Here is a 26,514-nt window from a genome sequence, read left to right as displayed (position 1 = left end):
ATATTATTGGCATTAAAATGTGATTTTTATGATAAACATGTCATTTTTGGACGAAAAATAGCTAAACTTCGAAGTTTTCAGTGGTTTTTGGATATGTTTTCACATATATTATCTACTGATGGCCTGTAAATGTTCATGTTAAAATGAGTTGTTTTGCTCGAAATATAGATTTTTTAAGATAAAATCGTATTTAAATGGGTAAATAGGTTAATATGAGTTATATTTCGAATCTGGTCATGGAAATTTAGTATGTTGTCACATGCAATTTTACAAGATGTGTGTAAAATATTTGGCTATAATGTAGTCTTTATGCATGATTTATGAATTTTTGATGAAAAATCACATAAATAGTGACTATAATTAGTAATAATGCTAAAACATACTTCATGACTAAGAAAAAATGTCACATGTTGCATTTTATCATGTATTTCAGATCTAAAAGTGAAAAGTTGATGAATATAATTTTTCTCATATTTTTATGGTCATAATTGTTAAAACCGATAAACCGCAACATTGTTTTTCTCGATAAGTTTTCGAAATTTTTAACCTAAGTTTTGAACATTATCAGTGTCATGATATTTTTCCAGAATGTTAATGAGTTTAAATTTCAAATTTCGAAATTATTTGAAATTTTTATAATTTAATTTGAAGTTTATAGCATAATTTTGTATTTTGGGTCCATTTATGAACAATAAATCAAGTTTAATTATTGTCAAAATGTTAGTGGAGACTAATTTTGAGTCCTAAGATGGTTAGGGTAATAATTTGTACATAAATATGAATTTATGTAATTATTGTGATTTTAATAAGTTAAATCACGCAAATCCGTAAAAACCGATTAATATACGATATTGGCTCTTAAATGGCGATTTAGCATAAAATTTAGCATGTTCATACATATTATAATGTTGCATTTTATTTTATTTATGATTGCCATATTTTAATTTTATGTAATTTTTGAATTATGTAATTTTACTTAGTATGGCCTTAGTTTTAATTGGTATTACCCAGAATGTATGGGAATATCGATTCGGTTGTAATTATTGTGATCTCGTATCACCGTTTTTTAATTTAATAGATTTATTTTTATTTTAGTTACAAATGTATAATAGGAAATTATGTAATTCATTATGTAATTTAATTATTCCGGAGTTCCTTGAAGACGGTGCCATTCGAGAAGGCGATCCATCAAAGAAAGTGTTGCCTTGAAATGCGTGCCAAGACCGAAGTTCAAGGGACCAAAGGAGTTGGTTTCCGAATTTGTAATAGTTTATTAGATTTACTATTTTAGGAAGGCCATACTTAGATTTTATTTTTATGGTTTGCATTTTATTTATATGTTGCATGCATCGCTAAATCGCCATAACTAAACATGCATTTTAAATCGAGTTTATCGACCGTGTCAATTACAATTATCGTAGTTCACCGCTTTAGTTCACTTAAAACGTGATAGATAATAAATTGACATGACCTCTCGCTAAAATAAACAATTGAGACTTAGCCTTACCAAAACGTAGAAACCATGAAAACCTATTTCATGAGGGAGTGCGCTCGACCATACCGGGGTACAAACCTTGTTACGTAGGGGAAGTGGGTGATAAATGTCTATCCACCGAATTCATGTTGATAAGGGATGAATCGGCCCTACCGTGCCCAAGTTGATGTGGATTTGGATCATGGACACATTTATTCGAAATTTGGGTTGAACTCAACAAAAGTATTCTCGACCATTGCCGGATGTGTTTTGGGCTAAAGATAAATATTAATGTAATTTATCGACCAAGAGTTCTAAAAGTAGAATTGATTAAAGAGTTAATCCACCGAGTTATATTGATAAGGGATGAATCGGCCCCTACCGTGCCCAAGTTAATATGAATTTGGATCTTGGAATCATTTATTATAGTTGGGTAGAGGTCACTATATAAATTCTCATATCTTGTTATATTATTTACAAGTATGATTAAAAAGACAAATGTTAATATTTCCTTTTCCTCCATACTTGTAGTTCATTATAATGAATCCATCAAACGCTACTACACCGATAACTATTGAGTCTTACCACAATGTTTTTGACGACGTTTGCTTCAACAATGATTTCAACACTACTAGAGAACTTCATTTTGGGATAGGTTCGGATGGAAACATAAACTTCATCACTTCTTCTAGACCACCTACTACTACAAGATCTCTTGTGAGCCGGTCTCAGGAAGACTGCCTCATAAAATCTATAGGATCTTTATCTTTGGAAGAGAAAGATGCCAAAACTAGTGGGAGCTCAAGCAATCAAGCTCCTGCTTCTAAGGGCAAAAGGTTCAAGAAGAAGGAAAAGAAAGGGAAAAACTTCAAGTAAGTTGAAGATGAATGCCATTATTGCTATGGCATGGGACATTGGCTTAGGAATTGTCCTATATATTTGCTAAATATAAGGGAAGGAATCATCGTTACAAAAGGTAAAATTCCTAAGGAAATTTATGTTATTGATGTAAATTATACTTCCACTACGACATCGGTACTGGATACCGGTTGTAGTTGTCACCTTTGTAATCATTTACAGGGGTTAAGAGACGTGAAGAGGCTTATCAAAGGAGATGTGGATCTACGCCTTGGAAATTGAGCTCGAGTAGCGGCCGAATCCAAAGGAACTTATGTATTGGTTTTGCCTAATGGATTTGAGTTGTATTTACATAATTGTTTTTAGGTGCCTACACTTTCTAAAACATTATTTCTATCGCCATGTTAGACATGGACGGTTTTTGTTTTGTCATTAAAAACAATCGTTGTATTATTTCCAGGAACGACTTGGTTATAGGCCAAATTCCTTCCATTAATGGCATTTACATTTTAGAAACCTCGAATCCAACAAATGACATCTACAACATTCAATCAAAGAAACTCAAATCAGGTGATCCAAATGAATCGTTCATTTGGCATTGTCGATTAGGTCACATAAACGAGAAACGCATCAAAAGATTAATTTCGACTAATGTGATTACACCATTTGATTATCAATCATATGGAACATGCGAATATTGCCTTCTTGGAAAGATGACTCGTAATCCTTTTAGCGGTAAAGGAACACGAGCTAGTGAACTATTGGGACTCATACATACCGATGTGTGTGGACCAATGAGTATCACCGCTCGAGGAAATTATGTGATGTGACCATAATTAGAGCATATTTAGTCCCCGAATTAGCCTTGTTCCCATGCTTTTTAGTGCATATTTGGGTCATTTATTGTCATTAGTTCTTTGTTTTGCATATTCTTTGAGGTTTTGTGTCGTTGGTAGGAAAGGAGTGCAAACATTGCATTTTCATGGCAAAACGAGACTAAACTGATTGAATTCAATGACCAAGCATCAAGGAGAGACAAGATTAGAAGGCCTTTGTACATACTATAGTAGATGGGCAATGATGAGAAAAGATCCTTGCATCCCCGAGGAAATCCCCAAGGATTTTATGAAGGAAAAGGAAGAAAAGAAGAAGAAATGAAGCTGTCCAGCAATCCGTGCGGATTGCCTAGAAGACGCCCGTCCTCCTCCTCCACAATCCGAGCGTCTTCTCCACAAGACGCCCGGGCAGCAGCTTCAGAAGACGCCCGTCTTCTCCCAAAGACGCCCGGGCAGAGACCAAAGAATCCGGCTGTCCCGTGCCTAAGACGCACGGATTCCAAGGCAGCACAACTTCGTTTTTTCAAGCTCCAAAGAAAGATGCCCATCCTTCTAAAAATACCGGCGTTTCCTTAAGTAGGGACTTAATCGTCATTTAAGCCCTTAGTTAACCCTATTTCCTACACCTAATCCCCACTATAAATACCCCATTAGTCTACTTAGAAGAGCATGTTCTTCTTAGCAATCTCTAGTGTAGTTAATATCAAATCTCTCTTAAATTTTGTAATCAACAATTAATCAAGTTTTTAATACAAGTTTTATTTCCTTAATCTCTCTTTTGTTCATCCTTTCTTTTGGGTAATTGAAGATTATTTGGGTTATTATTGGGAGATTGACAACCTCTCAATCAAGCATCAAGTACTTCTTTTATTCTTTGCTTTATTATTGGAATCATTAGTAGGTATAATTCTCTTAATCCCTTTTTAATTATTGTTAATTACTTTCATTTATTCATCATGTTTCACTTTGTTGGTATGATCGACAACCTTGCTAGCATGTTCAACAAGATAATGAGTGAGTAGTCACCTAGCTAGGGTTAATGGGTAATTAGGGGAAACCAACATGGGGAATGATTCATGCTTAAATTAATATGCTTTCATGGTTTATTTGCTTGCTTGTTTTGATCTCAACTCATGCACATGTTATGTTTGATGAAATGCGAGCCTATGAATCCTTGCATTTTTTTAACCATCACCTATCTTTTCAATGAGACTTGTAAGATATAAACCAACTCGAGTCTCATTAGACCATGCATGTTGTTGAGTAGGGAAGACTAAGTCGACTTGTAGGTGTTGTACAATCTAATCGATTCGGCTCCGGGACCCAAACTTTCCTAGGATTGTAAGATATAAACCAACTCAATCCATCACAACAATAATTGCTTGCTTATAATTTGAGAACATGTTTGTATGATCAATTCCCATGAATCCCCTATGACCCCATGACACCCTAGTGCTTTTTATCAATTGTTTACAACCTTTTTTAATTCATGTTGCTTGTTTACTTTCATTGCTATTTAGTTTAGTGACCTTCTACATCAACCCAAATTGTGACACCCCTAAGACACCATTAGTTGCAATAGAAATCTCATCTCAATTCCCGTCCCTTGGCATTCGACCTTTACTTGCCTCTTTACTAATTGTAGAGTTGTTTGTGAAGCTATAAATTGTGTTTTGGTCTAGGTGCTCCTAACGACAAGTTACCGAAAAGATTTAGTCCGACCAAAAATGGCGCCGTTGCCGGGGATGGTGTTAACTTGATTTTGATTTTCTTACATTGTTATTAGTTGTGTCTTTCTTTGCCTTGGGGAAGTAAAACTCCTCAAGGTTTGTTCTAATTATTTTCGAGTTTTTTGATATTTTGCATGTCTAGAAGGTCACAAGGTGACTTGTTACCCTTTGATCGTGAAATTGAAAGAACTTTGACAAACAATAGAAGACTTGCTAGGAGAAATTTGAGAGGTATTAGTGAGGTTGTAGATATTCAACAAACTATTGAGTTCATCAGCCCTTTTGCAAGAGAAGGTGAGGAGAACTCAACACAAAATACAACACAAAACCAACCCACAATGCCTAAGTTTTGATCACATTCCGTACCAACCGAGGAGAACCTACCCAATGGTACTCCCACACCACAACATCTAACCGGAAATTTTATTGCCAAATCCGCATTTATCCAATTAGTCGAAAGAAGCCAATTTGGGGGGATGCCTAGTGAAGACCCTCATTCTCATATGGAGACCTTTTGTGACTATTGTGATGCGATTTCTCAAACCGGTGTAACTCAAGACCAAATTCGATGGGTCTTATTTCCTTTTTCTCTAATTGGCACCGCGAAACAATGGTTGAAGGGCCTTGATAACGCCACTCTCGGAATTGATTCTTGGAAAAAGTTGGCTCTAACTTTCTACAAAAAGTTCTATCCACCGGAAAAGACTAACATGCTAAGAGCTCAAATTACGGGTTTTAAGCAAAGGGATGAAGAATCTTTGTATGAAGCTTGGGAGTGGTTCAAAGGAATTTGTCGCTCATGTCCTCACCATCGACTTAGCGAGTGGTTCTTGGCACAACAATTTTGGAACTGTCTTTATGAAGATTCAAGGAACATTCTCAACATGGGATCAAATGGAATGTTCACCGAAGTTGATGACAATCAAACTTGGAACAAAATTGAGGAAATGGCGGTCTATAACTCACAATATAGTAGACCTCGTAAGGCTACTAGAGGAGGAAAGCATGAAGTGGACTCCGTTAATCAATTGGGTGCTCAACTTAGTGCTCACATTGATACCATCAATTTGAAGTTTGAAAAAGCTATGGCTAGACTTGAAGAAGCCTCAAAATCACCAAAGCATCATGTTAATGCCATGACGGCATCTTCATCAATCCCAAGTGGGATATGTGAGAATTGTGGAACTTTGGGACATGACCAAAGTGAATTTAGGGAAACAAATGAACAAGTGAATGCTTTCCAAGCATATAAGAGTGGTACCCCTTATTCTAACTATTACAATGAAAACACCAAATTCCATCCAAATCTCTCATACAAAAGCCAAAATGTTCAAAACCCTCAAACAACATACACCCCACCTCCCATGAGAAACCAAAATCAAAGACCCTCTTACAACCAAAACCAAGGTTACCAAAATCAATCTCCATACAATCAACAAAATGACCAAGGTTTTGATGTTCAAAAAGCGGTCCTTCAAATGCAAAAGAATCAACAAGAGTTTTTCACTCAAATGCAAAAAGATAGTCAAAAAAAGGAAACCACCATCAACAACATTCTAGCTCACATCAAAATGTTGGAAACCCAATTGACTCAACTAGCATCTTCAAGCTCACAAAGACAAAAGGGGCAATTACCACCTCAAAGTAATCCCCCAAGACATGAAACGGTTAGTGCCATTCACTTGAGAAGTGGTACAAGGTATGAAGCACCGAAGAAGCAAGTTGAGGATGAAGTTGTGGAAGCTAGTGACAAGGAAGAAATTGTGCAAAACTCCAAGGATGGAAAACCATCAAAAGAAGAAATCTCAAAGAAAAATGAAGACAAGGTCAAGGAGAAGGAGCCCATTATGATTAAACTTCCTTTTCCAAGTCGTCAAGCCAAGCCCAAATTTGATGACCAACTTGGAAAATTTATGGAAATTGTGAAGAATTTGGAAGTCTCAATTCCTTTCACGGAATTAATCAATCACGTGCCGGCCTATGCGAAATACATGAAAGACATCCTCACAAAAAAGAAGTCGATCTGGAAGCTTGAGACTATCGCCTTCACTATGGTGAGTAGTGCAATACTTCAAGGGAGTTCACCTCTAAAACTCAAAGATCCAGGAAGCTTCTCAATACCGTGTACCATTGGCGACGCCACGATCAACAAAGCCTTATGTGATCTAGGGGCTAGTGTGAGTGTTATGCCGTACTCGGTGAGTAAAAGGTTGGGGATGGGAGAGCTTAAATGCACTAATATTACACTCCAAATGGCCGATATATCGACGAAGACACCATTGGGGATATGGGAAGATGTTCCCATGCGAATTGGGAAATTTTTCATCCCGGTGGACTTTGTCATTGTTGATATGGAGGAAGATTCCAACATTCCAATCATTCTAGGAAGACCTTTCTTACACACCGCGGGTGTGGTGATTGATGTAAAACATGGAGAGCTCACTCTAGAAGTGGGAGATGAGAGTATAACTTTCAATCTTGACAAGACTATGAGAGCTCCCCGTTTGCATGAACCATGTTTTATGATTGATCATTATAGCCGGAAAGATGATAGGAAGAAGTCGGAACTCCAATGGAAGAGGAAAATTGAAGATGCTCCATTCAAAGAGCAAGTGAATTGTAACAAAGAGAGCTTGAAAAGCTCACCAATGTCAAGCAATGAAGAAGATGGCCTCATTGGCCAAGAAAAAAAAATGGGAGAGTTGTCTCCATCAAATCAAGAGATTTTTAATGATCAACTTAATGAAGTTTGTGGTCTTTGGGACGACGAATTTAAAGGAAATTTTAATCCCTACATTGGTAATGCCATCGATCAAGACCGACAACAAGGGCAAAGATCTATCGAAGATCTTTATCATGACAATGAAGAAGCTTTTGATTACTTCTTCAAGTTGTTGAGCAACATCAACAACACCTTGGACATGCCCCCATGACATCTCACTAAGGATGAGAGTTTGGTGGAGTCCTCCCTAAACCACCATTTGTAAATATTTCTAACTCCTAACTCGCATTTTAATTCTCATATTGCATTTTTGTCATTTTTGGATTTTTATGCCTTGATCAAGATAATTATCATTTTTGAGAGAAATGAGGGAGGGACTAATGATTTCAAATGATGTGTAGTGCTTTAGCTTAGTGTGGGGATAGCAATTGCCTAGGCTATCCATGCCTTAGTAGTGCCCCACAATGAAGAACACGGGATTTTGAAGAATGAAAAATGACACGGGATATGCAAGTACACGGATGGAACTGAATCCGGGTAAAAGGGGAAGAATCCGAGCGTTTTCAAGAGAATCCGCCCGTCTTCAGGCAACCCGGGCGTCTTGGTCCTAATCCGCCCGTTCTTCATGAGCTGAATTTTTGAAATTTTGGGACTGTTAACGAATCCGGGCGTCCTGCAAAAGAATCCACCCGTCTTCAAAAAGACGCCCGTCCTGCAAAAGAATCCGCCCGTCTTTTTGGCTGAGAAAAACAAGCAAATTCCCTGGAAAGGAATCCGCCCGTCTTCAGTGAAAGACGCCCGTCCCGCAGCTGCACAATCCGTGCGTCTTTGCTGGAAGCCGCCCGTCTTTAGGCGAGAATTTTCCAACCCAGAACAGACAGAATCCGGGCGTCCCGAAGGAAAGCCGCCCGTCTTCCCCCTGCATTTCAAATTTTAGGGTTTTTTATAAACCTCCTCCCACATTCATTTCTTCATTCATAACACTACCCATAAACCCCAAAACTCAAAACCCTCATCCTCTCCATCACAAATTCAAGATTTCCTCAACCACATTCATCAAAATCAAATCAAAACATCCTTTTAACAAAAAAATTAATCACTCCTCTTTCAACAAAAATCAAACCAAGCACCAAATCTTCAACCTTTGAGTCAATTTTTGAATTTATAAAGGCAAAGCCTTTCATCTTAAAATCGATTTGGGTACACTTGGAAATTAAAGATTTTCACTCTTTTCTTGGTTCAAGCATCAATGGCAAGGACAAAAGGAGCAACAAAGGCACCAAAGGCAAAGGCACTCTCAACAAAACAAAAGAGTCTTCAAGCAAAGAAAGCCTCATTGGCTATGGTGGTAGCTAGCTCAAACTTGGAAGTACAATAAGAACAACCTCCCTTGGAAGCAACAACATCTACTACTCCGAAAATTGCTCAACTTTCGAACTATCCGGAGGTAATTTTCATTTCCAAATCCCATAGGGAAACTTTTGCCAAGTTTGCTAGAAAATCATTTCTATCCACCAAGTTTATTTGTTAAGATGCCTTGAATAAGTTGGGTGTCCTTGAGCAAACTAGATCCTTCTTTAAAGCCATGGGGTTGGGAAAATTGTTTGCAACAAAAGAATTAACATACCCCTCCCTTACCTTAGAATTCTTGAGTTCTTTGAAAGTTAATAAGGTAGAGACCATGGGAAACATCGAGTTCCGCCTAGCTAATGTTAGTAGGCGCATCTCCTTTGAGGAAATGGGTAAAGCATTGGGTCTTGATGATTCACATAGTTATTTCAAGAATGTTGGCAAGTATGACCCCGACCCTCTTTGGGAGGCGATTTCCGGAAGGAAATTTGAGAACTATCATGCTAGTCGCGCTCTATTAGTCCACCATCCGGGCATTAGAGTGTGGCACAAGGTCATAGGGAATACCATCATTGCAAGAAAAGACACCAACCACTTTACCAAGCTCGATTTTGTTCTTCTTGAGTCGGCCTTAAACATTGGAAGGGAATTCACCAAGCCTTTCAATTCTCTAAGGCTTCTGGTGGATAGATGGCTAAATGTTGATTGTGGGAAGCAAGGCACTACCGTTATTGTGAATGGAGGTCTAGTCACTCTTTTGGCTAAATACTTTGATCGGAACTTCAACAAGGATAGCAAGTATGTGGCGAAAAAGGGTGGTCATCTCATTGATATTGATGCTATGATAAACAAATACAAGTGGGTCTCTCATAACCCTCTTGACACCAAGTATGGATGGCTCACTAGTGAGGCTAGATCTTTTACTTTGCCTTCGAAGATTTGTCGTTTAAGTGTCCATCGGACCAACTATCTCCTTCCCCTTTCAAAAGAGGCCGAATACATTATCCGACAACAAAAGGGTGAAATTGAAATGCCCTCCTCCTCCATTGTCACACCACCCTATCCTTTCAAGTACCAAGAGTTCAAACCAGAAGGTGTTGAAGCAAGAAATGATTATATGACTCTTCTTATGCAAGAGATGCACAAGCAAGCCTTCAAGGATCGGGAAGATGCTTACTTAGCCCAATATCCACCCCTCCTTCATTTAGCTAGGCAAGGACTACTTGATCCTTCATGTCCTTTGCCTAGTTGGGCGGATAGGGAAGTATTCTTTCCGAGTGCATCTAGGGGTGAGATTCCGGGTGACGATGAGGTTGTCGGTGATGCGGTTGATGATAGCATTGATGAAGAGGCTAGTGAGGAAGAATAAGAGGATGATGAACAAAGTGAACAAGAAAGTGAAGAGGGAAGTGGTGATGAGTCCACTTCTATTGAGGAAGATGATGATAGTGATGATATGATGGAAGATTAGCAAGCTTTGGAGGCTCCTACCCTCTTGAGGTTTGTCTATTTCTTTGTTTTATTTTACTTTATCTTGATCATGGTTGGAGTAGTCCTAGCAACATAGAGGACTAAAACCTCGGCCCCATTGAGGTGTTCTTATTTCATTGTTCCCACTTTTGAAAATCCAAAATGACAAATTTAGTTTCATGCATTGCATCGTGTGTGCATGAACTACACCCAACCTTAGGACATTAGCAATAATGTCTAACTTGGTTTAGGGAAGTACGTGCATACACAACGGGAGGTAATCTAAATTGTCCTCTCCGTCATAAACAAAAACCCATGCATCATGTAGTGTAGATTAGTGTAGCTTGCATTTAGTGTAGAATTCATGCATCATGCTTGCATGATTTCCCATCATTTTGGCCATTGAGGACAATGCCCATATTAGTGTGGGGATGGGGAATTCTAACTTAACTTTTATTCAAAAATCCAAAAAAATTGAAAAATAAAAAAAACCATAAAAATTTGAAAAATTGAAAAACCAAAAACAAGTTCATTTCCTTTGTAGTGTAGTCATGTATATATTGTTGTATATATTGTGTTTGTTTATCCTTGTTCACATTGATCGACTACACCACATCCGAGGCATAAGGATATTGAAGACCGCATGGTATGATCTTTCCAATCTCCTTTTTCCTCTTTATGTTAATGACTATGTGGCTTTATTTTGATTGATGCGGTATAACAATGTGAACTTAGGACTTGCATTTAGTTTATATGTCATATTAGTTGGTAGAATCATTTGCATTAGGATGTTTATATGTTAGTTGCAACATGGCATGTAGTTGAATGTTAGAAAATTTTGCGAAACCGTCTACTTGGGAAGCTTGACAAGTGTATATAGGCCCTAGTAGATGCTTTTTCTTCTTAAGACTTTGCTTGTTAGAATACTTGTAAAACACCCTAGGATGTGTCATGCTAGTATCCTTTGACCCATGGATTAAGGCCTAGTCAAGAGTACCTTGTGGTGTGATAACTCCTTGGCTACCGTTTATTCCAAGGTGACCCTTGAAACCATGCATCCATCCATCCATCATCCATGTTCTACCACATTTTTGTCATCAAAGGGAATGGGCACAAAAAGAAATTGATTTGAGTTCAAGAAATGAAAAGTGAAAAAAAGTTTGCAAAAATGCATCAAATGAAAAGAGGAGCAAAAATAGAACTCCTAAAGCTTCAAATATAAGGCACCCTCACTACATATGGGGTGACTTTGAAAATGTTCAAAAGAAATGCACAGAAAGTTGTCAAGTGTTGAAATGCCAAAAATAAAAAAGAAATGGCAATAAAGTGTTCTCAAATGTTATATGCCACAAGAAATTGGGGGGAAAAACAAAAATGAAAGCAAACTCCCAAAGTGAAACTCAAATATCTATTAATCCCTTTATCCACCGTATCCATTTTTGTGCATGGTAGAGAGGGGACGACTCTTCTTCTTGTTTAGGCAAGAGGGGGAATTCCGCGATCCTCCAGTGTTTCTAACACCATAGGGAGTCTATTCTTGACAAAAAGCATTTAACGATTGAGGACAAAGGTACCCTAGCTTGACACAATTTGGAGGTGATTTATTAGTATCCTTCTAGGCTTAGTAGTTTGAAGAAATTGCATCTATGAAGGAGTGTGTACCCTTGAATTGCTTCCCTTGTAGATAATTTCGGCCACTTAGATGAGGAAAGTGGCTATTCTTTTGTAGATGCATCCATTATTTGATTTTGTGTGCTAAATGTTTGGATGTGTCGCCATTTTGGCAAGACCCACCTTGCCTTACAAGAAGGCATCCTACCTCATGGTTGTCTTGTTGTGAGTTGAAGGGGCGGAGTGAGACCCGCTAATTGTCTCATATCGGCTATGTTATTAGATTAGTTTAAATAATGGTCCTAGTGTTTGTCAACTCTTTACTCGGGACGAGCAAAGGTTCGGTTTGGGGATATTTGATGTGACCATAATTAGAGCATATTTAGTCCCCGAATTAGCCTTGTTCCCATGCTTTTTAGTGCATATTTGGGTCATTTATTGTCTTTAGTTCTTTGTTTTGCATATTCTTTGAGGTTTTGTGTCTTTGGTAGGAAAGGAGTGCAAACCTTGCATTTTCATGGCAAAACGAGACTAAATTGATTGAATTCAATGACCAAGAATCAAGGAGAGACAAGATTAGAAGGCCTTTGTACATACTATAGTAGATGGGCAATGATGAGAAAAGATCCTTGCATCCCCGAGGAAATCCCCAAGGATTTTATGAAGGAAAAGGAAGAAAAGAAGAAGAAATGAAGCTGTCCAGCAATCCGTGCGGATTGCCTAGAAGACGCCCGTCCTCCACCTCCACAATCCGAGCGTCTTCTCCACAAGACGCCCGGGCAGCAGCTTCAGAAGACGCCCGTCTTCTCCCAAAGACGCCCGGGCAGAGACCAAAGAATCCAGCCGTCCCGTGCCTAAGACGCACGGATTCCAAGGCAGCACAACTTCGTTTTTTCAAGCTCCAAAGAAAGATGCCCATCCTTCCAAAAATACCGGCGTTTCCTTAAGTAGGGACTTAATCGTCATTTAAGCCCTTAGTTAACCCTAATTCCTACACCTAATCCCCACTATAAATACCCCATTAGTCTAATTAGAAGAGCATGTTCTTCTTAGCAATCTCTAGTGTAGTTAATATCAAATCTCTCTTAAATTTTGTAATCAACAATTAATCAAGTTTTTAATACAAGTTTTATTTCCTTAATCTCTCTTTTGTTCATCCTTTATTTTCGGTAATTGAAGATTATTTGGGTTATTATTGGGAGATTGACAACCTCTCAATCAAGCATCAAGTACTTCTTTTATTCTTTGCTTTATTATTGGAATCATTAGTAGGTATAATTCTCTTAATCCCTTTTTAATTATTGTTAATTACTTTCATTTATTCATCATGTTTCACTTTGTTGGTATGATCGATAACCTTGCTAGCATGTTCAACAAGATAATGAGTGAGTAGTCACCTAGCTAGGGTTAATGGGTAATTAGGGGAAACCAACATGGGGAATGATTCATACTTAAATTAATATGCTTTCATGGTTTATTTGCTTTCTTGTTTTGATCTCAACTCATGCACATGTTATATTTGATGAAATACGAGCCTATGAATCCTTGAATTTTTTTTACCCATCACCTATCTTTTCAATGAGACTTGTAAGACATAAACCAACTCGAGTCTCATTAGACCATGCATGTTGTTGAGTAGGGAAGACTAAGTCGACTTGTAGGTGTTGTACAATCTAATCGATTCGGCTCCGGGACCCAAACTTTCCTAGGATTGTAAGATATAAACCAACTCAATCCATCACAATAATAATTGCTTGCTTATAATTTGAGAACATGTTTGTATGATCAATTCCCATGAATCCCCTATGACCCCATGACACCCTAGTGCTTTTTATCAATTGTTTACAACCTTTTTTAATTCATCTTGCTTATTTAATTTCATTGCTATTTAGTTTAGTGACCTTCTACATCAACCCAAATTGTGACACCCCTAAGACACCACTAGTTGCAATAGAAATCTCATTTCAATTCCCGTCCCTTGGGATCTGACCTTTACTTGCCTTTTTACTAATTGTAGAGTTTTTTGTGAAGCTATAAATTGTGTTTTGGTCTAGGTGCTCCTAACGACAAGTTACCGAAAAGATTTAGTCCGACCATTATGACTACTTCATAACCTTCACCGACGACTTGAGTAGACATGGGTATGTCTATTTAATGAAACATAAGAGTGAAGCTTTTGTGAAATTCAAGGAATTTCAAAATGAAGTAGAGATCCAATTGAACAAAAGGATAAAAGCACTACGATCCGATCGTGGTGGAGAATATCTTAGTCATGAATTCGATTCACACTTGAAAGTTTTTGGCATAATATCAAAACTATCTCCACCCGAAACACCACAACTCAATGGTGTTGCCGAAAGGAGAAATCGAACCCTACTTGATATGGTTCAATAAATGATGAGTCAAACCGAGCTACCAAACTCGTTTTGGGGATTTGCGATTCAAACTGCAGTTAGATCTTTGAATAATAGTCCCACGAAGACAACCAAAAAGACTCCATATGAGATGTGGACGGGAAGGGTTCCTAATATATCCTACATGAAGATTTGGGGATGTGATGCTTACGTCAAGGCAAAGACCGACAACAAGCTTGCCCCAAGATCCGAAAAATGCATCTTTGTAGGTTACCCCTCGACCTCTCGAGGATACTACTTCTATAAACCTCAAGAAAACAAAGTGTTTGTGTCTTGCGAGGCTGTCTTCTTAGAAAGAGAATTTATTTCTAAGAGACAGAGTGGGAGAAATTTTGAACTTGATGAAGTTCAAGAGCCACAAACCGAGTTAGAGACGCCAGAAGATGTTCCTTCATTGTCTAGCGCGGTTGTCCCTCCTCCACTTAGAAGAACGGGCCGAGTTATTCGCCATCCCGATCGATATGTGGGACTTATCGCAGAACATGGAACACTCGATGTGTTGCTTTTAGAAAGTGACGAACCCGCCACCTACAAAGCCACAATCTCTAGACCAAATTCCTCCTTATGGCTTGAAGCCATGAAGTCCGAAATGGATTCTATGCATGAAAACCAAGTTTGGAACTTGGTGGATTTGCCTAAAGGGGCAAGACCTCTTCAATGCAAATGAATTTTCAAGGTCAAGAATGGCATAGAAGGACATGATTATGTCTACAAAGCTAGGCTAGTGGCAAAAAGATTTACCCAAGTCCAAGGTCTTCATTATGATGAAACCTTCGCCCCCATAGCCATGCGAAGATCCATACAGATTTTGTTAGCGATTGCCGCATTTCATGATTATGAAATATGGCAAATGGATGTCAAAACCGCTTTTCTAAATGGGCATTTAGAAGAGGAGGTGTACATGATACAACCCGAAGGTTTTGTTGATTCTAAAAATCCTAACAAAGTATGCAAACTTAAGAGATCCATTTATGGACTTAAGCAAGCATCAAGAAGTTAGAATCATCAATTCGATCATATGATAAAAGAGAATGGTTTCACTCGAAGTGTTGAGGAACCATGTTTATACATGAAATTTAGTGGGAGCAATGTTGTGTTCCTAATCTTGTATGTCGATGACATACTACTCATTGGAAATGATATTCCGATGTTGTCTTCCGTTAAGAAGTGGTTAGGTAACCACTTCCAAATAAAGGGTTTAGGAGACGCACAACGCATATTAGGTATCCGGATCCATAGAGATAGATCCAAGAGGATATTGGCACTAAGTCAAGAATCTTATGTTGATAAGATTCTTCGACGTTTCAACATGGAGAAATCAAAAAGGGGATTGGTACCTATGGTAACTGGGACAATATTGAGCAAGTCTCAATCGCCCTCCGAACCCCATGATGTTGAACGCATGAAGTTGATCCCTTATGCTTCCGCTGTTGGATCAATCATGTACGCCATTAAATGCACACGTCCTGATGTCTCGTATGCCTTGAGCATGACGAGTAGATATCAAGGAAATCCAGGTGAGAGTCACTATATAGCCGTTAAGAACATCCTTAAGTACTTGAGAAGAATTAAGGATTCTATCTTAGTGTTTGGAGGAGACACCGAGCTCCGTGTTAATGGTTACACGGACTCAAGTTTTCAAACGGATAGAGATGACATGAAATCACAAGCTGGTTTTGTTTTCATGCTCAATGGTGGTCTTTGTAATGGAGAAGCTTCAAGGAAGTCGTGATCATGGGATTCAACAACGGAGGCTGAGTACATTGAAGCATCAGAAGCTGCCAAGGAAGCTGTATGGATCAGGCAATTCACGGAAGGTCTAAGAGTAGTACCTACCGCCAATGATCCCATCACTCTCTATTGTGATAATAGTAGGACGATCTTCCAAGCTAAAGAGCCAAAGTCTAGTAATAGATCTAGACATGTACTTAGAAAATATCATGTAATTAGAGATTTCATTGAAAGAAAGGAAATTGCAATATATAAGGTTGGGACGGATGATAACATAGCTGATCCGCTCACCAAGCCTTTATCGCAGGCTAAGCATGATGGACATGTTGCGTCCATGGGACTTAAACGCTTGCCAGTTTTATGTTAGATTTTGATATGAAATAAAAGAGTTGTTTTATTTGCTCATATGCATAATCACATTTGTCTTTTATTTTTCCATTACATTGTCATATTCAAATGGGTTGTAGAGACAAGATTAAACCCCATTAAAGTGAACTAAATTGACATAGTAATCGCCCATAGTCACTTGTATGATTTGACGTCTCGAAGTGACTAGAGTGTGATGCGATTGATGGCAAGTTCAAGTGCCATAGAGTCATATGAGAATGACTATTCGATCACATAGGCAGACTGTTAGGAACACTTTGTCGGGCTAATGACCGCTTATAGAGTTCTGGCAAATTTATATAGCCTGGTCGTGGCGAGAGCTACTATAGTATTCTAATGAGTCGATTCTTTTGACTAAAGATTGTTCGCCTATGGTGGCATAGTTTCAGATTAACTTTGATTTATGTTACTAGGACCTTCGTAAATGGGGTCAAATGGGCATATTTTTGGTTATGATGGCTGTGGCTAGTCGAAGGGAATAACTGCGATAGGAATTGTCCACCCCTTGTCAGGGTTATAATAATATCTCAGGGCCACTCGAGGAATAATGAACTGGAAATGCATGGCTACGCTCGGAAGGTATCTGTGGTAGATAATTCGGGTCAATCAGTTATTCTCCAGATCGAGGAAACCACTCTCGATATGATCACTTGCAAGTACGACCTGAAAGACACCTTGCATTGAGTGGGAGATAGTAATAGGACAAGAGAATTGATGATGCACACTTGTCGAGGACAAGTGGGAGATTGTTGGAATATGTGTCCTCCGACAATAATGCGATCACAACTGTCGATCATGATGATCACATGTTTAAATCTCATTTTAAGAATATATGTGGGATGTAATATTTTACAGTCAACTGGTCCACACATATCGGTAATGATTGGCTGACTAGATTTTGACATTACTGTCGTGCGACGGTGGTGATCAGTTGATCCCCTTAGGTCATACCTATAGGAAAATACTCTTAATTGATTATTTAATTAATCGTATGCCGATTCGAGTTAATTAAATTGCTTAAAATTGACGGATGATTTTGTGAGTAAAGTTAACGTGTCTTATTGTAATTCGATTAAATTAGATACAGTCTAAGTAATCGAATTGTTTTATTACTTGGATCAAATTGTTGTTTACGAAACAAGTGAAATTGAAATTGAATGAATAATTTATTATAAATACAAGACGTTGTGATTTATAATTGATAAACCGTTTTGGTACAAGTAATTACGAATTACTAGTCGATATTGTATATGACATATTTTATGAGTATGTTGATTTTTAATATGTTAAAAATAAATTACAATTTCACATGTCAAGTAACATGTCACATATGTCACAATTGACAAATGACAAAAAATAAAATGGACCTCCCATTTTATATATATGTGCCGAAAATGAAGGGTGTTTAAAGATTATATTGTGTTTTATTTTAAGTGGAAAACATGATGATTAAAGCCTAATAATAGCCATGCAACCCTATTTTTTTGAGAAGAAAATGAGCCTCATCCATTGGCTCCCTCTACCACCCCTCCCACCGGTTTTCCACTATGAGAAACAAAATGGTTTTCTCTAATTATCATTCACTACTTCATCTAACATTTTCTAGTGTAAGAAAAATATTCTTTCTACCATTTTGTGAAAACTTAGAGAAATAAAAACTCACAATCCTCTCCTCTTGGCCGAAAATATTCAAGAGGAAATACAAATGTTTTTTTTGTGTCAATTTTTATAGTAAGACTTATATTATTACTAGATCATAATAATATTAGTTATTAAGAGGTTTCCTTGGGTATATAACATTTTCTAGTGTAAGAAAAATATTCTTTCTACCATTTTGTGAAAACTTAGAGAAATAAAAACTCACAAACCTCTCCTCTTGGCCGAAAATATTCAAGAGGAAATACAAATTTTTTTTTGTGTCCATTTTTATAGTAAGACTTATATTATTACTAGATCATAATAATATTAGTTATTAAGAGGTTTACTTGGGTATATACTTTTGGGAGAGGTTCTAATTTGAACCTTGTTCATCCATTTTAAGGAAAGCTCAAGAACTAACAAATAGGTGAATTTGTTGGTGCCCTTTAATCCGAAATCACATAGTAAGATTGATGATTTCTTCTCTTATCTTGTTTTAGTTTGCATGCATAACATCTAGCATTTATTTTATGACTAAATAAATTATTTCATATATGAATATGTTAACTTAAGATATTAATGAATCGTACTAGAGTAACGTCAGGTAAGCTTCTGGGATACGTTGTCAGCCATAGGGGAATAGAAATTGATCCATCCAAGATCAAGGCCTTAATCGAGATGCCACAACCCCAAACAGAAAAAGAGGTTAGAGGATTCCTGGGCAAAGTACATGATCGGGTCCGTTTCGTGTTCACAATTAAAGATGTGGTCGTTGGGTCACGGTCGAATCAAAACACAATTTATAACTTCACAAACAACTCTACAATTAGTAAAGAGGCAAGTAAAGATCGGATCCCAAGGGACGGGTATTGAAATGAGATTTCTATTGCAACTAGTGGTGTCTAAGGGGTGTCACAAATTGGGTTGATGTAGAAGGTCACTAAACTAAAATAGCAATGAAAATAAACAAGCAAGATGAATTAAAGGAGTGTAAACAATTGATTAAAAGCACTAGGGTGTCATGGGGTCATAGGGGAATCATGGGATATGATCATACAAACATGTTCTCAAATTATAAGCAAGCAATTATTGTTGCGATGGATTGTGTTGGGTTATATCTTACAATCCTAGGAAAGTTTGGGTCCCGGAGCCGAATCGATTAGATTGTACAACACCTACAACTCGACTTAATCTTCCCTACTCAACAACATGCATGGTCTAATGAGACTCGAGTTGGGTAATGCCTTAAAAGTCTCATTGAAAAGATAGGTGATGGTGGTAAATGCAAGGATTCATAGGCTTAGCATTTCATCAAACATAACATGTGCATGAGTTGAGATCAAAACAAGCAAGCAAATAAAACATGAAAGCATATTAATTTAAGCATGAATCATTCCCCATGTTGGTTTCCCCTAATCACCCATTTAACCCTAGTTAAGAGACTACTCACTCATTATCATGTTGATCATGCTAGCAAGGTTGTCAATCATACCAACAATATGAAACATGATGAATAAATGAAAGTAATTAACAATAATTAAAAAGGGATTAAGAGATTATACCTACTAATGAATCCAATAATAAAGCAAAGATAAAAGAAGTACTTGAATGCTTGATTGAGAGGTTGTCAATCTCCCAATAATAACCCAAATAATCTTCAATTACCCAAAATAAAGGATGAACAAAAGAGAGATTAAGGAAATAAAACTTGTATTAGAACTTGATTAATTGTTGATTACAAAACTAAAGAGAGATTTGATTGATATTAACTACTCTAATTATTGATAAGAAGAACATGCTCCTGTAATTAGACTAATGGGGTATTTATAGTGGAAATTAGGGAGGATGCATTAGGGTTAACTAAGGGCTAAACTAGTAATTACACTTTTTAGATTGAGCAAGGAGGATCCGGTATTTTTCGAAGGAAGGGCTTCTTTCTTCGTAGCTTGGAGAAGAGGAAATCACGCTGTGCTGGAATCCGGGCGGAATAAGGTCGGGACGGGCGGATTCTGGTGATGGGGTCCGAGCGGATTCAGGGGAATCCGGGCGGATTGTGGAGGTGGAATCCGAGCGGATTAGAGCAAAGCCGCACGGATTGTGCAGATGTGGGACGGCCGGATTGGTGACAATTCGCACGGATTGTCACTCAGCAAGACATCTTCTTCTTTTCTTCCCTTTTCTTCATAAATTCCTTGGGGATTTCCTTGGGGACTCAAGGATCCTTTCTCAACATTGCTCTTCTACTATAATATGTACAAAGGCCTTCTAATCTTGTCTCTCCTTAATGCTTGGTCATTGAATTCGATCAATTTAGTCTCGTTTTGCCATGAAAATGCAAGATTCTTACTCCTTTCCTACCAAGGGATCAAAATGTAGATACCCGTATCCGTCGATATTGGAATTTATAGAGAACCCGACAAACACCCGATGATGATAGGACACATGTATTCTTTAGTTGTCATTGTCATTATTTGGAGCTCGTTTTACGAGGTAGAATGGGCGTCGTCGATGAAGCATTTTATTAATTTAAATGATATTTAAATTAACGTTTTTAGTGAATTCATTCTGTTAATTTAAATGATATTTAAATTAATGTTTTTAGTGGGTTCATTTTGTTATTTTAAATGATATTTAAAATTAATGTGTTTTTTGAGTGAATTCATTTTTATCTAGTTTAAATGATATTTAAATTAAAGCTTTATTTTGAATTTATTTTCTTAAGTTATTTTATTGAAAATAAAATAAATATTTGATTTGAAAAATCATTTTATAAGTATATTTGATTTGAAAAGTCATTTGCCATACGATATCTCCGTCCCAAGTTCGACGACCTTGTGATTCCCATTTGCCATATTTTGGCGCCGGAACGGCCGATTTACATTTTCTACCCTCGACAAGTCCATATTTGAATTAAAGCCCGTGCACACTTACGGTTTTATTTTCTTTTTTGTTTTGCGGTAGCGGGCTACGCCCACGTTGTTTACCGGTTGTATAGAATGTCTGAGTCGCATTTCATGCTCACCCATCAAGGTTCAAACTTTCAAAATTTCAAAAACTTTTTGGGTCGATGACCCAATCACTCAAAATTTTCAAATTCAATTTTCGGGTCGATGGCCCAATTATTCAAAATTATCAAATTCAACTTTCGGGCCGATGACCCAGTACTTCAAAATGATCCAATTTCAAGATCGATGATCCCAATGTGCTTATGTGATGATTATTGCTAGTACACTTTCCATGTTTCAAATGTAGCAGGATATGCTTCAACTGGGGGCTCTAAAGTCTTCGACTTTAGAGCCATTGCAAACTGGGGGCTCTGAAGCCGTTGGCTTCAGAGACCATTATCAAGATGAAATGGATGACATCCACTTAGAATTCAATTCAATTACAAGAGTATGAAATGGAAGAATTCCTTAGCTGAAAGCAAATGATGAAAGCGACGGCAACCTCCTCGGAAAGTCCCGTCCCATTTAGACAAGTGCCAGCAGATGATAAATCTTGGGCCAATGTCAGTAGATGATGAATTTTGGACATACGCCAGCAGATGATAAACTTTGGGCATGTGTCGGCATTCCGAACTACGACGCGGGTTTGATTCCGTCAGAAACGGATACGTAGGCGCCTAAGGATAAGGCTCAACCCACCTTTTATGCAATTCATGGGTCGATGACCAACAATGATAATTCGACGCAACGAAGCAAGAGTTAATCCCCAACGAAGTTTCGGTATGATCTCTTCTTATGGTCAAGAGCTTATATACGCAAGTCTAATGGACTATAAACGACCCGAAGAATCCTCAGGTCGAAAGGGACCTGGGGTATACTTTGACTTTCGCCTTGTCCAAGCCTCAGTCAAAGTGGGGGCTCTGTAGATACCCGTATCCGTCGATATTGGAATTTATAGAGAACCCGACAAACACCCGATGATGATAGGACACATGTATTCTTTAGTTGTCATTGTCATTATTTGGAGCTCGTTTTACGAGGTAGAATGGGCGTCGTCGATGAAGCATTTTATTAATTTAAATGATATTTAAATTAACGTTTTTAGTGAATTCATTCTGTTAATTTAAATGATATTTAAATTAATGTTTTTAGTGGGTTCATTTTGTTATTTTAAATGATATTTAAAATTAATGTGTTTTTTGAGTGAATTCATTTTTATCTAGTTTAAATGATATTTAAATTAAAGCTTTATTTTGAATTTATTTTCTTAAGTTATTTTATTGAAAATAAAATAAATATTTGATTTGAAAAATCATTTTATAAGTATATTTGATTTGAAAAGTCATTTATTTCAATTTGTTAATTGGTTTGAAAAATCGATTTTAAAAGCGAAAAACTCGTTTTGCATCGTGTGTTTTGAGCTCGATTTTAGCTCGGTTTTTAAGCCCGTTTCCTTTGCGAATTGGCACGAATCTCGAGTACACTAACCCACCTATACCAATACCCATCAACCCATGTTCGAACCCCCATACCATGGCCCAAATTCTCGTTCAAAACCAACCACAAGCAGCCCGCACCCAAACCGCAAACAGTCCCCTGTTTTGCGAGCCAATTCCCGAGCCCAAACCCGCTTCAAACACTACCAAGACCCGTACCCATTAACCCTAACCCATACCCTAGTATCCTACCCATATTATCCTAGCTTGATCACCAAGAAACCCCCCAAAACGAACCCTAGAAACCCCTCCCAAAACCGATGGACAGCAGCTATGTTCATTGAGCCCGGTTTGCCTCTCCTCCCTTTTAACCTATTTTAAACCCTTATAAATACCACCCCTTCACCATACAATCATGGCTCTAAGTTCTCCATACATCCAACCATCACCCACAAGCTTTAAACCTCAGAAACAAACCCTAAACATCCTCCAAAAACCCTAAACAAAACCGACACACAAACTGAAACTGTTTGTGTGTCTCCTTCGAAAACCCTTTCGTTCCTCCATCAAATCACCATAAAAATTCGAGTTTCTTGTTCCCAATTAACCACATAACATCCATCTACACATTAGACAAAGATTTACGAGCCGAATTGACCTTGAGAGCACACGAGATCCTCGAAAAACAGAGTGAAATAACACTCTGTTTTCGCGGTTTACTCTTGTCTGTCCAGTTCTGTTTGTGCTCGTTTTTCGTGACCAATAACCCAAAACGAGCCAGGGTTGCTTTAAGATCCTTGTTCTCCTCTCTTTCTAGTTTCCAAAACATCTTTCGGATCGAATTTTCGTCGTGAAACGAGGGAGATATCACTGTTTTAAAATCGCTGTCCAGAAACTTTCCAAAACCCGCGTGTTGCTTTGTTACTTCGTCGACGACGGCCTCTCGAGATAAAATCTACCATCGATTACGACCCAAGACGGTGTCAACGATACATGTAGGTTGAGGGTGCATCAAATCCCCTTCTCTTCTCTCTTTTTATTTCGTTTTTTTATGCCCTTTTTATTGTCTTTTTTTGTTTGTTTTTCGTTTTAATTATCGTTTGTTTTAAATTAACTACGAAACTAGTTAGTCCGAGTATGAGTTAAAGTACCACCACGAACACCCGCGTTGACTTGAGATGGGAAAAGAAACCGCTCCTTCTGTCGGTCGTACACCCCCGTCTCATTTACATATCCTCGTGTTCAAGGTAGGGCATAAATAAAACAAGTTATCTAACTTCGATCTTCGTTTTCGACCCCCTTTTGTTTCGGCCAAATCGATGGACCTTAGGACCCGTTGCATGTTAGTTTAACTTCTGATTGTTAACCTATGACGTAATTAGATGACTTTAAATCAATTCAATAATCTAATTAGACACTTTAGGTGGCTTCGACGTAAGTTATAAAATCAATCGACGATTTCTGTAAATAATTGAATGCATCTATCTCTTTCACCTAATTTCTCGCTAGTATAAGAGTGCGTGATTAGCACCTTCTTATTGACACTCGATGAGTTAAATTATTTAGCGAATTTAACCTAATTGGACCCTTTAGGCCGTGTAGAATGCACCCTTGCGCGACAATCAATCAACATCGTTTTTAACTCGTTTTCTAACTTGTTTTCGATTCCTTTTCGCAATCATTCGATCTAATCAATAAATCTAACTTAGGAACTAGGTTGGCTTTGGTTGGGCCGTGGTTGAGCCGTGGTTGGCCGTGTGTTTGGCCTGTCCTATTTCGTTTGTTTGCGCATCGTTCGTTCTTTATTTTGTTTTGTCATTTGTAATTAATTTATGTTTCTTTGAGTCACGTTTTGTAATCTGTTTGTAATTAGTTCTCCTTTTTTGAGTCAAAACCTTTTCTGAAAACCTTAGTTTTATTTGGTTAGACGGTTGTTCCCAATGCTTGTAGGAGCGTAGTAAACCGCATGTTGTTTAAAGCAACATGGCCCGGTTTATGCTAATGCATGCTTTGGTGCGTAGCCCAATGTCTAATTCGATGGGATTAAGTGAGAGCACGCAACACGAGGAGGGACCCACGGCCGTGTGTCATGTAGGCCGTGAGTCACCTCCCCCTTGTGCACGGTTTTCAAGGCCAAACGGCCATGTGTGTGGTCGTGTGTCGTTTCGTATGTAGCATTTGTATTTAGATCGAGTTGTATCTTTAATTTGTTGTTGTGTCGGCATGAAATGCCTGGGTTGTAATAGGTAGATCCCAACGGCTCCCCCATTCCCCCTTAAGCCTTGTTTGTTTTATTTGTATGTTGTTAGATCAATCAACCCACATGCTAAATTACAACTTTGACAAAGTTAGTTTAGTTGCATCTAAAACGACATAGAAACTGTTGTCACATGATAGGGTTAAAACAACGTTTGCATTACATACATCGCAGTAGCTATGACCTTGTTTGAAATCCGACACTTGACTTAGTAGAGGCCGTTATCGACGGGCGGGGTTGGGTGTCCTTATGGGCTTCCCAACACGTACCCTCACACCTTACTCAAGATCTATGGTTTGTGGATCCGTCTAAATACCATTGGATTACGAGAGTCATTCAATTCGAGTGATATAGGGTACAAGTCTTTATCTTTAATCACTCGTAGTCGATTGGCTTTATGCTTTTCGATGAAAGGTGTAAAGTTGACTTGAACGGTTCCAAGTTCCCAAAAAACTTGGTGGCGACTCTAATATGTCTTAATTCGATTCGAAAGAACCTCGAGTCGATTATGCCGGTGTGGATCCCTCGGACGCAGTTCCCGAGGGCCTTGTCCACAGTTTGGCGACTCCGCTGGGGAAAAGAGGACTAGTTACACTGTGTTTCTAGGGTCTTTTCCTCCGAGGTGAAACTTGAAAAGAAAGTGTTGGAAAGTAAAACATTACTCATAGTGCTACGATTCATGCATAAACCCTTAAGGACTTGCCCGGGCCGTCCCAGCGTTTCTTCGTGATGCGTGGGGGGCGACGTCCCACTATGCCAGGAAGCTGCACATTGCTCGCTTCCACTTCGCCTCGCGTGGTTCTTGGGAATGGGGACGATCTTCTAGGTACTTTACCTTAAGACACCTCGCTTTATAAGACCGCAAAAGGATGGAGGGCATAGACCTTCTTGTAGAAGACTTGCCGAGACTTAGAGATGTCTAGGAGCATACATCCTTATAGCATGAGAATGACAATGTGCAATATGTTTTCCCGAGTCCTTTTTTTCGAAAATTCCAAGTCCTTTTCAAAACCGAACTTTTGAACAACTTACTTTCAAACCTAGCATGATTTTCAAAACGCGGAACGCTGCCCAAATAGGACTAGAATTTCGGCCCAAATTGAGCTTTTATAGCCGGCATGCTGCCCATTTCAAATCTCATTTTCAAATCAATCCTTCGTTTTTCAAAATCAATCCAAAATGTTTCTCGAACCTCAACCAAGCATGAAATGCGTCAAGTCGTGTCCGGGTCATGGCCATGTTAGGCCGGGTATGTTTCATTTTAAGAGTCTAGAACACGACCTTGTTGGGTCACCCAAACTCACCTCTTGGGCTTTGAGTCATGTTGGTCGACCTTTTGGTCTAGAATAGTCCACAAAAAAAACGTCCAAGCTAGGCCTTATGGACGTTTCACTCGAACCCTGGGCTATGTTAGCCCAATCACGGGTTTAGTCACACCGAGTCCAGTTTAGAATCGAGTTATGACAGTCTGAGTCATGTCGTTTTGTCGAGTCTAAAATAAACCGATGTCTAAATCAAACCGTGAGTCGAACCCTTGTTTAGTCAATCTCAAGTCGAGTCTTTGTTCAAGTCAAGTTAGGGTCGTGTCCTTAAGTGTGCAGGGGCTCTTACTTTAAATATTGACTCAGTACGGGGTTTTCTTGTAGAAAGGCCGC

The 26,514-nt window shown here is 38.3% G+C and overlaps 1 non-coding gene across 1 annotated transcript; it reads right to left on the bottom strand.

Annotated features, from left to right (window-relative positions):
- Positions 1–5,608: 5,608 nt before the first annotated feature.
- On the bottom strand, positions 5,609–5,715 carry LOC141593588 (small nucleolar RNA R71). Its single transcript, XR_012521662.1, has one exon. It is a non-coding gene; the product is annotated as a small nucleolar RNA R71 (small nucleolar RNA).
- Positions 5,716–26,514: the final 20,799 nt, after the last annotated feature.

Source organism: Silene latifolia, chromosome 7, assembly GCF_048544455.1.
Source record: "Silene latifolia isolate original U9 population chromosome 7, ASM4854445v1, whole genome shotgun sequence".
Classification (NCBI taxonomy): domain Eukaryota; kingdom Viridiplantae; phylum Streptophyta; class Magnoliopsida; order Caryophyllales; family Caryophyllaceae; genus Silene; species Silene latifolia.
The sequence above is the reverse complement of the archived record's forward strand: the minus strand, read 5'-3'. Positions and strand labels throughout refer to the sequence as shown.